The sequence below is a fragment of the Heterodontus francisci genome, chromosome 40 (assembly GCF_036365525.1).
Source record: "Heterodontus francisci isolate sHetFra1 chromosome 40, sHetFra1.hap1, whole genome shotgun sequence".
NCBI classification, from domain to species: domain Eukaryota; kingdom Metazoa; phylum Chordata; class Chondrichthyes; order Heterodontiformes; family Heterodontidae; genus Heterodontus; species Heterodontus francisci.
Window position 1 is genome coordinate 5,515,455 of NC_090410.1, and position 13,483 is coordinate 5,528,937.

At 43.6% G+C, this 13,483-nt stretch overlaps 1 protein-coding gene across 2 annotated transcripts in view; it reads right to left on the bottom strand.

Annotated features, from left to right (window-relative positions):
- The window catches only part of LOC137353003 (SPARC-related modular calcium-binding protein 1-like), a 125,881-nt gene that overhangs the window by 566 nt on the left and 111,832 nt on the right, over window positions 1-13,483 (bottom strand). The gene's annotated exons all lie outside the window — the stretch shown is intronic.

The window sequence follows — 13,483 nt, forward strand, 5'->3', positions numbered from 1 at the left end:
ATCCCAATGTACCAAAATTCACTCCCATATAGAATTCCAATGAACCAAACCCTTTTCCGTTCAGTCCCATTGGTTAGAATTCCAATGAAACCAGCCCTTTCCCGTTAACTCTAATCTACTGGAATTCTATCCAATTGAAGTCCTTTCCAGTCATATTCAATGTATAACGTATTCCAAAAAAATCACTTTTCCCTGCTACCTCTCTACCTGCTTTCAAAAGCCTGCTAAAGATTTACCCCTTTGAATATGCCTTCAGTCTTTCACTAGAATCCCTCCTGGGTGGCCAGCTCGGTCCCATGTGAAGCCCTCTGAGGTGCTTGTCTAAGTGAGGAGTGCTATATGAATTGTAGAATGTGGCTTTAATGATTTTTAAATTTGCAGCACACTAAATATAGTGAGGTCATTGTCAGACTCCCCTGAAGACAGCACCACATTTGAGAAATGTAATAATTTATGTGCAATAAATATATTTTAGTTCAGTATTTCCTGTTTTTCTTTAGACTGACTAGCTGAATGAATGATTGAATGGCTTGCGGTACACATTGGCAGTTTAAAATGCTGGTTTATGGAATTCTCCACCGAAGCCTGACATTTCTTGGCGAACTTGCTAGAACTTTATTAGGATTCCAGTGTATTAACATTTATTGCAAAGTTATTTCGAACTATGTAGAAACACTTAGCGTACTAGGGGCTCATTTGGCACGAGATGATGCCAAGTGCTAAACTCCATTATTACATTGAGCCACCCACTAGGAGATGAGAGAGTGAGTGAGTGAGAAAGAAAGAGAGAGAGCAAGAGAGAAAGAGAAAAACATAGTACCAGATGACTGAAGGTGAAACTCATCTCATAATGAAAGATGAGCAGAAAGGGGTAAATTCAGGGAGGCTGTACTCGAAGCAAGTGCTGATCGGTGGTGAGATTGTGAGTGTGGGAGCAGGGAATTTACCCTAATACCACATCAGTGTTACCAGTAGGATTTCAGCAAATGATGGGTATATAAAATTTTCACGAACTATGAGAAACACCCATCCATGCAATTACAGACTCTGACCTTCAAAATTTGTGTGGTATCTGGAGAGAATACTCAGAGCTGTACAATACAGGGCTGAAGTGCTTACAGGTCTGTCAGTGATAGTGGGAACAGTGTAAGGGGAAACAGCTCTCTGCTGTTTAATAAGAGTTGCTTAATTCTAATTTGATCGGCACTAAAATAAAAGCCTGTATTGCTATTTTATTCTGATTGTTTGGACTTCCTGGAGAATTCACATTCTTTTGTGCAAAAAAAACTTTGAATTAACTGTAAGTTAACACTATCCCATAAAACAAGGTGGAGGAAGGTAGATTTTCAACTTGCTGCCTGGAAATAGAAATAGAACTAATGCATTGGTGCAGACTCAATGGGCCGAAGGGCCTCTTCTGCACTGTATTATTCTGTGATTCAGGCAGTTTTTATAATGGACAGTCAATTTACATCACCAGTTTTACTCCCAGATTGCAAGTTGAAGATCTAATGGGGATGAAATTAGGCACAGGCAGGGATGCAAAACAGACAGTATCTTAGTTGTTGAAGCCTTACAAAAGCAAGTGCTGAGGTCCATTTGTAGGCCCTACTAAGCCCTGTCTCTTCATTAGGAGACGGCAGGCCCATTGCTGCCGCTACCTTTCAACAGGTGGTCCTGGGGGATGGGTTAGGGAGTAGCCATTGGGAGCAGGTGAGGAAGCAAAGTCTAGATGGAAGTAGAGAGATGGCAGTAAGCCTTTCTGACCCATTTCCCTTCCATTTCCAACCCTAAAAAGCCTGGATTAGGGTGGAATAGTGCAAGAAAATGCTGTCCACTTTTCATTCAGATTGTAAAATGGGGTGCTACCTATGAATCTGTGCACAATGGGTTGGGTCTAATGCTCAAAACTTGTCCGATCACACAGGCGCAGGCCATTTAGCCCATCGAACCTACCACCATTTTGTTGGTCATGGTAGCTCATTATGTTTTAATCTCAATTCCCGCTCTTCCTTTACATCCCTTAATACTTCTACTTCCCAAATAAATGCACAAACATGACTACACTAGTGCATGTACACAGTCAAAAACTGGACTTTTGAAGTTTGGCTCCTGTGTAGCATCTTGGGATGTTTTACTACATTAAAGGTGTTACATAAATCCAACTTGTGTGTATGTATGCAAGATCAGACTCAGATGTGATGAGCAACATTGTTGAATAGCATGCAACGGTTCACTATCCACATTTGCACTAAAGAACAACCTGGACAAACTGTCTTTATACAACATGAGCCATTGCTAGTGCTGCTGGTTACCAGAACACATGTCTGAAATCACTGGCAACGGCCTAAAGGGAAATCCAGAGGAATTTGCTAAGGTGACCAGCGGGTTTACCTTCGGGCTGTCATCAGCTATGTGAAACCCAGAGGCTGGGAACTGTTGATGCTGGCACTGATCTCACATAGTATAAAAATAGCTCTAGATGTCTGTGGTGCAGCACCTCACACAACTTCCAAGCTTCAGGAGAGGCATAAGGGGAGACAAGTAAAGAACAAAAAGGAGCTAAAGTGTGTTGCACAAAAGCCATAAAGCTTTAAGGTATAAATAGTGGAGAATAATAGAATTGCATCATTGACAGCAAGGTACAAGGGGATTAGTTTGCACTTGAGTAGATTAAGAAAGATTAACATTGTAGTACACATTATACACAATTACCTAAAGAATCCGACAATCTGCAGGCTTTTAAAATCTAAATTTGGCGTCACCTAAACACCACTTCTCAATTTATCTTGCCTTCCCGTGCATTCTTTTCCACCTTGGAGGCATTCTACACTCTGCCTTGGCCCTTCTTAGGTTCCTCAATTTAAAAAAAAGCACCTCCCATAATTAGAGATAACTTGGCTTTTGAGAATGAATTGTGGGTCTTTCATGCTTGATGGAGCATGAATTGCAATCTTTTAAATAACTTAAACATCTTTTTGTTCCTATCTGTTTAGGAATATCTGTGTAGGACCAGTCCTCTGGTTGTTTCATCAAAACCAATGACCTTACATGGCCTTCAATGAAGCAGTGAGACAATATTGGTAGTCCAAGGCTGATAATGAAATGTATTGACTCACCCTCTAAGCTTGGGAATTGCAGTTCCAACTGGAAAGTCTGCCATCAGGAGGTAGGGATTTAAAATTTTTATTTTAAACCTAGATAATGGCCTGTTGAGCATCCCTAATTTTAAATGCTCCACCATTGGTGGCTGTGCCTTCATCCATCCAGCTGTGGAATTATCTCCCTTAAAGCTTTAGGAACGTAGGAGCAGGAGTAGGCCCATCGGGCCTGCTCCTGCCATTCAATTAGATCATGGTTAATCATCTACCTCAACGCCACTTTCCTACGCTATCCCCATATCCCATGATGTCATTAGTATCCAGATATCTATCATTTTTTGTCTTGAACATGCTCAATGATTGAGCTTCCACAGTAGTGAATTCCAAAGATTCACCACCCTCTGAGTGAAGAAGTTCCTCCTCATCTCAGTCTTAAATGGCCTTCCCCTTACTCCGAGACTGTGTCCCTGATTCTAGACTCACCAGCCAGAGGAAACATGCTATACACATCTACCCTGTTACGCCCTATAAGAATTTTGTAAGTTTCAATGAGATCACCTCTCATTCTTTGAAATCCTAGAGAATACAGGCCCAGTTTCCTCAATCTCTCCTCCTAAAACAATCCCGCCATCCCAGGGATTAGTCTGGTGAACCTCTGTTGCACTCCCTGTATGGCAAGCATATCCTTCCTGAGATGAGGAGACCAAAACTGTACACAATACTCCAGGTGCGGTCTCACCAAGGTGCTATACAATTGCAGCAAGACTTCTTTACTCCTGTACTCAAAATCCCTTGTGATGAAGGCCAGCATACCATTTGCCTTCTTAATTGCTTGCTGCACCTGCATGCTAGCTTTTAGTGACTCATGAACAAGCACACCCGGCTCCCTTTGGACATCAACACTGCCCAACCTCTCACCATTTAAGAAATACTCTGTCTTTCTGTTTTTTCTACAAAATGGATAACTTCGCACTTATTCACATTATATTCCATCTGCCATTTTCTTGTCCATTCACTTAGCCTGTCCAAGACCCCTTGAAGCCTCATTGCACCCTCCTCACAACTTACATTCCCACCTAATTTTATGTCATCAGAAAATTTGGAAATATTACATTTAATCCCTACATCCAAATCATTGATATTGGTAATGAACAGCTGTGGCCCCAGCACTGATACTTGCGGTACCCCACTAGTAACAGCCTGCCAACCTGAGAATGACCCGTTTATTCCGATACTCTGTTTTCTGTCTGTCAATTCTCAATCCATACCAGTATATTACCCCAATCCCATGTGCTCTAATTTTGTTTACTAACCTCCTGATATACCACATCCACTGGTTGTCCTTTATCTATGCTATAATTAACATCTTCAAAAAACTCCAAGTTTGTCAAACATGATTTCCCTTTAAAAAAAATCTGTGTTGACTCTGCCCAATCATATCGTTATATTCTAAGTGTGTAGTTATCACATCCTTTATAATAGGTTCTAGCATTTTGCCTACTACTGGTGCCAAACTGACAGTTCTGTAGTTCCCTGTTTTCTCTCTCCCTCCTTTCTTAAATAGTGGGGTTACATTTGCTACTTTCCAGCCAGCAGGAACCTTTCCAGAATCTATAGAATTTTGAAAGATAATCACCAATGCATCCACTATCTCAATAGCTATCTCCTACATTCTGGGATGTATTTCATCTGGTCCAGGGGATTTATCAACCTTCAATCCAGTTAATTTTTTGACTACTACCTCTTTATTAATACTAATTTCTTTCAGTTCCTCTTTTTCACAAGTCCCTTGGTTCACTAGTTTTTTCTGGGCGATTTCCTGTATCTTCCTCCATGAAGACAGACACAAACTAATTGTTTAGTTTCTCTGCCATTTCCCTATTCTCCATTATAAATTCTCCTGTCCTGCCTGTAATGCACCCACATTTGTCCTTGTTAATCTTTTCCTTATCGCGTACCTAAAGAAGCTTTTACAGTCCGCCTTTATGTTTCTTGCTAGCTTGCATTCATAGTCTCTTTTCCCTTTCTTTATCAGTTTCTCAGTCATCCTTTGCTGGATTCTAAATTGCTCCCAATCCTCAGGCTTACCACTTTTTCTGACAATCTTATAAGCCGCTTCCTTTGATCTAATATAATCTTCAACTTCTTTTGTTAGCCACAGTTGATTTATCTTTCCTGTTGGGTTTTTGTGCCTTAGAGGAATGTACATTTGTTGTAAACAGTGTAATTCTTCTTTAAATACTAGCCATTGCCTGTCTACCGTCAAATCTTTTAGTGTATTTTCGCAATCCACCATGGCCAACTTGCTCCTCATACCTTCATAGTTTCCTTTGTTCAGATTTAAGACCCTAGTTTCAGAATGAACTATATGTCTTTCAAACTTAATGCAAAATTCTATCATATTTTGGTCACTGTTTTCCAAAGGCTGTTTACAGCAAGCTTATTAATTAGCCCTTTCTCATTACATAATACTAAATCTAAAATAGCCCGATCCCTAGTTGGTTCTTCAACATACTGCTCCAGAAACCCATCTCGTACACACTCCGGGAATTCATCCTCCAGAGCATCAGTGCTGATTAGGTTTACCCAGTCTATATGTAAATTGAAGTTGCCCATTACTACTGTATTGCCACTACTGTTTGGTGGCCTATAAACAACTCTCACCAATGTTTGCTGCCCCTTGCTGTTTCTTAGCTCCACCCAATTTGATTCTACATCTTGATCCTTCGATCTAAGATCCTCTCTCGCTAATGTACTGATCTCATCCCTTATTAAGAGCGCTGCCCCACTCCTTTTCCTTTTTGCCTATCCTTCCTAAATGATGAATATCCTTGAATATTTAGTTCCCAGTCTTGGTCACCCTGTAACCACATCTCTGTAATGGCAATTAAATCATACCCATTTAGCTCTATTTGTGTCTTCAAATCATCTACCTTATTGCAAATGATGCGTGCATCCAGATAGAGTGCCCTTAACTTTGTCTTTTTAACATTATTTTGCATTCTGATCCTATTTGATGCTTGTTTTCACTTATCTGTCCTCTAATTTCACTTACTACTTTTCTACTTCCTGTTACCAGTTTTGCTTGCCTCCAATCTTCCCTTCCTGCCACACTCAGATTATCAAGTTCCCTTATTGCTACCTTGCTATCTGCCTTCTACTCTGTCTCTAAATTATCACATCTTCCCTTACTTGGGCCCTCGCCCCCACTATTTAGTTTAAAGTCCTCTCTACCACCCTAGTTATACGACTCACCAGAATACTGGTCCCAGCATGGTTCATGTGAAGACTGTCCCAATGGTACAGCTTCCACTTGCCCCAGTACTGGTGCCAGTGTCCCATGAATCAAAACCCATTTCTCCGACATCTCACTCTCCTCCTTTAAGACCCTCCTTCAAACCCACTTTTAAGCAAGCTTTTGGCCATCCTTGCTGATATCTCTTTCTTTTGCTCAGTATCGATTTTTGACTGATTACATCTCTGTGAAGCACCTTGGGACATTTTCCTACATTAAAAGATACTATATAGCGCCTATTATAACCTTAGGACATCCCAAAGCACTTTACAGCCAATGAAATACTTATGAAGTATAGTCACTACTGTAATATAAGAAACACGGAAGCCAATTTGCACATAGCAAGATCCCATAAACAGCAATGTGAGAATGACCAGATACTCTGGGCTGGATTTTGTGGAGAAGGTGGGGCTCTCGGTGCCGGGTCGAAATGGCGGGGAGAGCCCTGCCTCGACCTTATTGTGTCCCTCCCACCAACACCCTGGAGCGATCCTCCAAGTGTTTTCAAGCCTAAGTGTCCTGCACCGGGATCCCCGTCCCTTTAAAGACAGGGATCCTGCCTCCAAGAACTGCTGGCCAATCGCAGGGATAGTGACGTGGGATCTTTTACATGCACCTGAGCAGGCCTTAGTTTAGCATCTCATCTGAAAGATGACACTTCTGAGAAGGATCTTTTCTTGAGTATCATTTAAGCACAAACTCTGCTGGCATTATCCGGAAAACGGAGTCATTGATCCAGGTGACCTGAGAAAGCTGAATGAACACATACAGTTGAAGCTGGATAATTGACTGCATCTCTATTGAAGTTAAGTCAGTTCCCTCCTGCTGCCAGGTTCAGTAACTATGCCAAGCCGTCTGACCAAATGAATTGTGTTCATTAAGGATGCATCAATGTGGGTGCTGAAGTCCTACGCCCCACAGCATTTCTAGGCATTCTTTTAGCTTTCACAGCAACATGCCCTAACCCGTTCAAATTAGCAATTAAATATAAGTTTGCTAGCACAAGTAGAACAAATCAAACAATGGGCTGGATTTTAAGAGCCTGCCGTCGTTCTCAGCTCATAAATGGCGGCCTGCATCTTAGAGCTGCCGCGATACCCATTTTTAAACAGCAGCCAGCACTGTTGGCGTATTTAAATTTTTAAAGATACATCCCTCCTCCCCCCCCCACTAAAGTTTATCAAATAAAATTCTAACACCCCTTCCCCACCTCCTAATAACAATTTGCCCTTTCCCCCAAAATCAAAACACTTACCTTTTAAATCTGACTCCCGCCCCTGCCCCGTACTGCACAAAGTTTAATGTTCTCCCCTTCCCGCCATCCCCTACATTCATTATGTTTATTTGACCCATTCCCCCCCACCTCACAAATGTCAGCCAGCTCTCTCCAGACAGGGAATTGAAGGCACGGGAGTGCCTGCTGCTGCACTGAGGATCGCGGCAGGCCCAAAAGATTCACGGTAAGTTCTTTAAACATATTCATCTCTTAATTTAAATATTGAAATTCAGGTTCCGTTGTCCAGCAGCGGGCTGGCTGCCTCGCAGCTTCGCTGCCACCAGGAGGATTGGCCCGGGCCCTCCCGGCATTGAGCTTCGTGGTGGGCCTCTGCCGCAATCATCTTCCAGCCACCCCCCGTCCCCCAATCATGGAGCCCGATGTCGTGGGCTTGATAAAATCCAGCCCAATGAGTCAATGTGCTCCCAGGCTTGGTGCATGAACATTCATGTTGATGAATCTTTATTGAGTAGGACTTGGCTTATCAGAGTATAGAAAGGTTCACTACCAATTAATGCTCAATGTGAAGCAGCGTATTGATCAGAGATGCCACTTTATGCTAAAAACAATAATACAAAATATTAAAAATATTGGAGATACATGCAATCTGTTCTCTTCACAAGCAAACAAACATACGTGTTTAAACTTGTACAAATTGACGCAAAATCATTGAACTTGAACAAAATCATTCAACTGTCGAATCCAAGTCAGAATCTACAGCATTGGACAGTACAATACTTGGCTCAATAAATTTAAGGTTCACTTCTGTGACCCATGTTTGAACCAAGTACCAACCAATAGGAAAAAAATTCTCTGACAACTCTGTGATGATCCCATCATTAATGCCAACTTCAGATACGAAAAGTGTTCTATTCCTTAGCAGTGATATCTTTTCAACAATAGTAGCTTGCATTTATACAGCATGTTCATTGCAGAAAAGATATCCCAAGCACTTTTCAACAATGACTTATATTTCTATAGCACCTTTAACGTAATAAAATGTCGTAAGGCACTTTACAGGAGCATTATAAAAGAAAGTATGTCACCGAGCCACAAAAGGGATTTTCCAGGTCACGTCGACTCGGGGCTGCCGAGAAATCCGAATCAACTCTGCACCACCCGCCCACCGGCATCACACGCAGAGCAGGCAATTAGTGGCCCCTCGCGAATTGGGCACCCGACAGGGCGCATGCGGATGGCTGAATCAGTGGATTTGGGGGCGGGGCCACTGTCAGCCCTTTAAAAAGGCATACAGCAGTACAATGGAGCAGACTCTCAGGGGTACACAGTGGAGGAGGAGTTGTGAGTGTAACTACCGAGGTGACCAGCTGACTGGGAAGTGAAGAAGTAAAGGAAGACTGACAGTGCCCAGGGGCAGGAAAGGGGCAAACATTTGCAGAATAAATCCAGAGTGATGGAGGGGAGAAGGTTCACCACAGCCCCCAGATTCTTAGATGAATCTCTGCAGGTCCTTCTCCAGGCAGTGGAGGCGAGGCGTGACATATTATTCAACGCTGATGGCCGAAGAAGGCCCGCAGAATTGACCAAGAGGGCCTGGCTGGAAGTCGCCGAGGAGGTCAGCAGCAAGTACGGAGGACATGGCTCCAGTTTCGCAAGCGGCTCAATGACCTGCTTCGCTCTGCCTGGATAAGGGGTACTCCTCATTAATCTCATTGTGAATGTGTCAGGAAAGGGTCAGTCTGTCCTAACGATGCAAGGTGGAAACCAGCAATGAGCAGTCCTTGCCTGCTACATTGTATTGGGATGCAGGATGGGCAGGTCTGGGATGCATGGTGATCCAATAGTGTTCAATTTGGGCATTGCATTGCTGAAATGGAACAACAAACCCAGTGGGTGAGGGTGTGAGGTACCAAATCATATGGCTAAACTAGGTGTGCTTGTTTAAATAGGAGAAGAGGGCTCACAAAACCTGAGAGAGGTCCCGGACCGGTGGTGGCCAGGGCAACCAGCCGTGAATGGTGGTGGACAGTTAAACAATTACTGGAGGAGGTGGCTCCACAAATATGCCCATCATCAATGATGAGGGAGCCCAGCACATCAGTGCAAAAGATAAGGCAGAAGCATTTGCAACAATCTACAGCCAGAAGTGCTGAGTTGATGATCCATCTCGGCCTCCTCCTGAAGTCCCCAGCATCACAGATGCCAGACTTCAGCCAATTCAGTTCACTCTACGTGATATCAAGAAACGACTGAAGGCACTCGATACTGCAAAGACTATGGGCCCTGACAATATTCCGGCAATAGTACTGAAGACCTGTGCTCCAGAACTTGCCATGCCCCTAGCCAAGCTGTTCCAGTACAGCTACAACACTGGCATCTACCCAGCAATGTGGAAAATTGCCCAGGCATGTCCTGTACACAAAAAGCAGGACAAGTCCAACTGGGCCAATTACCGCCCCATCAGTCTACTCTCAATCATCAGTAAAGTGATGGAAGGTGTCATCAACAGTGCCATCAAGCAGCACTTGCTTAGCAACAACCTGCTCAGTGAAGCACAGTTTGGTTTCCGCCAGGGCCACTCAGCTGCTGACCTCATTACAGCCTTGGTTCAAACATGGACAAAAGAGCTGAACTCAAGAGGTGAGGTGAGAGTTACTGCCCTTGACATCAAGACAGCATTTGACCAAGTATGGCATCAAAGAGCCCTAGCAAAACTGAAGTCAATGGGAATCGGGGGGAAAACTCCCCGTTGGTTGGAGTCATACCTAACGCAAAGGAAGATGGTTGTGGTTGTTGGAGGTCAATCATCTGAGCTCCAGGACATCACTGCAGGAGTTCCTCAGGGTAGTGTCCTAGGCCCAACCATCTTCAGCTGCTTCATCAATGACCTACCTTCAATCATACGGACAGAAGTGGGGGATGTTCGCTGACGACTGCACAATGTTCAGCACCATTCGGGACTACTCAGATACTGAAACAGTCTGTGTAGAAATGCAGCAAAACCTGGACAATATCCAGGCTTGGGCTGATAAGTGGCAAGTAACATTTGCGCCACTCAAGTGCCAGGCAATGACCATCCCCAGCAAGAGAGAATCTAACCATCCCCCTTTGACATTCAATGGCATTACCATCGCTGAATCCCCCACTATCAACAACCTAGGGGCTACCATTGACCAGAAACTGAACTGGAGTAGCCATATAAACACCGTGGCTACAAGAGCAAGTCAGAGGCTAGGAATCCTGCAGTGGGTAACTCATCTCCTGACTCCCCAAAGCCTGTCCACCATCTACAAGGCACAAGTCAGGAGTGTGATGGAATACTTTCCTGGATGGGTGCAGCTCCGACAACATTCAAGAAGCTCGACACCATCCAGGACAAAGCAGCCCGCATGATTGGCACCCCTACCACAAACATTCACTCCTTCCACCACCGGCGCACAGTGGCAGCAGTGTGTACCATCTACAAGATGCACTGCAGCAACGCACCAAGGCTCCTCAGACAGCACCTTCCAAACTCACGACCTCTATCAACTAGAAGGACAAGGGCAGCAAATGCATGGGAACACCACCACCTGCAAGTTCCCCTTCAAGCCACACACCATCCTGACTTGGAACTATATCGCCGTTCCTTCACTGTCGCTGGGTCAAAATCCTGGAACTCCCTTCCTAACAGCACTGTGGGTGTACCTACTTCACATGGATTTAAGCGGTTCAAGAAGGCAGCTCACCACCACCTTCTCAAGGGCAATTAGGGATGGGCAATAAATGCTGGCATAGCCAGTGACGCCCACATCCCATGAATGAATAAAGTAAGATCCCATAAAGATCAGTGAGATGAATGACCAGTTAATCTATATTTGGTGATGTTGGTTGAAGGATCAAGTTGGCTAAGATACTACTTGATCTTTCTCAAATAGTGCTGTGGGATTTTTAACATCCACGTGAACAGACAGTTGGGCCCTCGGTTTTGGGTCTCTGAAGGACAGCAGCTCCAACAATGCAGCTCTCCCTCTACTGCACTGCACTGTGAGCCTAGGTTATGCCACCAATTCCTGGAGTGGAGCTTAAATCCCCAAACTTCAGATTCAGAGGCAACAGTGCTACTAACAGAACCAAGCTGACACTAAAGGGCCATGTTTAAATTCCTACATTAAGTCTACATTAAGATCACGAATGACAGTGGGATCAGCAGCTGGCTTTATTGCAATTAAGAAAGGAAATGTTAGTGAGTCCTCAGCTGAGAGCACTCAAATAACTTACCAAGGCTCACATAAAAAATGTCCCCCTGAGTGAGGTAATGGTAAATAACTTTCAAAAGGAAACTGGTTAAATACTTGAAGGGAATAAATTTGCAGGGCCAGAGGGAAGAGCAGGGCAGTGGAACTAATTGGATGGGTCTTTCAAAGAGCTGGTACAGGCACGATGGGCCATATGGCCTCCTTCTGTGCTGTACCATTCTAAGACTGTCACTTACCAGACATGTTCAAGAAGGCTATCAATACCTTTAGAAGATGGGGAAGAAAATTGGTGGAGATTATTGATGAGAAAAAAGATGAGTTAAAATTTCGTGAATTTGTCCTAATCCCCATTTGTACAAAAGGATTTAGAAAGAGACAGTACACCCACATACAGGTGCTCGGGTATTTTGTCAGCAAGGATGGATTTATAAGATGCCTGAAGGCTCATCTCCTCCTCCATTCCTCAAATACTACTTGGGTTGTAAAGCTGTATTTATTCTTGTGGGCACCATGGATAACCTTCACCACACCTGATGTGATGAATCACAGCCATGAAATTAAAAGCAATAATTCACTGCAATACATTAGCACTTAATGTTTATTCGCTCTGTGCTGTGCTTCAGAATGCCTATCAACCTTCAAAGGGTTTCTCACTTACTTCAGGCAATGCTGAATGCAAAGTTGTGTATATGTCTTTGGTCTTACCAGTGACTGGTTGTCATTTAACCTTCAGTGCCCCATGGTAAAGTTTATCTATTCAGTCATATATTTCTGAGACCTGCTGCTAGCTTTACTCAACTGCTGGTCGTCACCCCTATCCTCACCAACCTACCATGGCTCCCGGTCCCCCAACATCTCAAATTATTATCCTGGTCTTTAAATCTCTCCATGGCCTCGTTACCCTCGCAGTAACTTCCTCCGGGCCTACCAATCTCCGCTACTCCCCCCACCGTCTCTTCATTTGACTCTAGTGTGACGGAAACCACACCTGCCAAATGGAAACATGTTAATTTCAACATATGAAACACTATTTGAGCTTACTGGACAACGAAAATAACTTGTTTAAAAATACCACAGAGCAGTGGCTGTAAACATGGCTGCACATTTGCATTCTGATAGTCAGTTGCACAGAGAGACAATGGAAGTGCCCCTGATTCAATTAGCCAGATGGGTTTTGTCAATAGTGATGATCAAAAGACACTGAGAGTCATTGTCTGTAACAGCCAGCATTCCACCACCTCCCCTCGCCCACTGAGTGTGTCTGGTAAGCTTTGAAAAATCAACAAACCTCGCAGGCGATGTTGTCTCAAACAAACAGCTAGTCACATGCTTAACCTGCTGGCCAACCTGGGAATTGATTGAATTGTGCTCACAGTAAAGTTTTGAGACAGACTGCTTTTTGAAGACCAAAGAGAAGCAAGCTCTCTCTCTCTGTCTCTCTCTCTCTCTCTCACGCAAAGTCTACTTCAAACCTTCTCCCTTTAATTCTTTCTCCTCCTCTGTATCTATTTGTGTATGTGTTTATCTCATATGCATGCTAGGGTGGCTGTGTCGCGTATTTTTAGTAGTTTTAACTGAGTTAGAGTTTTAAGGTTAATAAACTTACACCTTT